Here is a 1,295-nt window from a genome sequence, read left to right as displayed (position 1 = left end):
TGTGTGTGTGTGTGTGTGTGTGTGTGTGTGTGTGACGTCCAGTTCTAAGAGGGTGTCATCATTCTGACACTTCTGTATTTTTTCTTCCTCCCTGAATGATAACACATACTTCATTATTGAGTGTGCAGGGTGTTTTGGCCCCCAAAGGTGGGTGCTTTTCTGCATTATCCCATGGGGTGGGGAAGGCTGGGTAGGGTGGAAGTGGCCCTGGGGGAGTTCCCTAGAATACTTTGGGACACCCAGCACAGTATACATGTCTAATCATTATTTTTCAAGTGACTGGTGCTGGTCCAGTATTTAGCTGTCCCTATGCTAGGTACACTCCTCCACGTGTCTGATTCAATACTCGTCACTGTAGGTGGTCAGGACTTGTCCTTCCCGTCTTAGAGACGAGGGTCCTACTATTACAAACACGAAGGGCTTGCCTGGTAGCCTGGCGGAAGGGCAGTAAACATTGGGGCTGGACTGGATCTCATACTTATATGACTTCATAACCAGATCTTGTTCTGGGATCCCAGGACATAGCCCTTCACAGCTTGTTGCAAGTCCCTGTTCCTGGTTCTGTCCTTTTCTCGCTCCTTGAGCTTTTCTTTCTGTTTAGCTGGGTCCATTTAGTGTTCATGATGACCTACTAAATCCATCTCTGTCCTTGTAAAGCAGACACCCCCTAAAAGGCACATAAGCCACCTAGAGGAGAAGACACTCCCTTCAGGAAGCCCTCTTTGATTCTCCCAACCTGAGAACTACCAGGTTCTGTACCAAGCCTCCAGGTACAGAACTCCTTTGGCCCAGGTAGTAGAAGCTACCACCTGGGTTCTGCTCTGTCTCACTGGTTCTTGGGCCTGCAAGGAGAGGTCTCAGACCAAGCCAGTATTTTTCTGCCTTCAGTTTGCAAAAACCAACCCAACCAACCAACCAACTAAATAAATGCTTCTGTCAAAGGTGCAGAAAGGCAAAAGGGTATAGACTGAGGGTGGCATTGGCTTGTTTTCTCCTGCAGCCAGACCCAGAGTATTTGGGAGGAGGGGAAGCTGCCTCTCTGGCAGGTGATATGTCTCAGTGAGTAAAAGAGCTTGCTGCCAAGACTGATGACCTGATGACTTCAAGTCCCAGGATCCACAGAATAGGAAAGAAACAACTTCCATAGGTTGTCCTACGACCTTGATATGTGCACTTAGGACAATCTCACCTCCCCCACCAATAAGGTATAAAATAGGTATACAAAATATAGTGTATGCATGCATGCATGCGTGTGTGTGTGTGTGTGTGTGTGTGTGTGTGTGTGTGTGTGTGTG

Source organism: Mus pahari, chromosome 14 (assembly GCF_900095145.1).
Source record: "Mus pahari chromosome 14, PAHARI_EIJ_v1.1, whole genome shotgun sequence".
NCBI lineage: Eukaryota > Metazoa > Chordata > Mammalia > Rodentia > Muridae > Mus > Mus pahari.
This window is presented reverse-complemented; position numbering follows the sequence as displayed.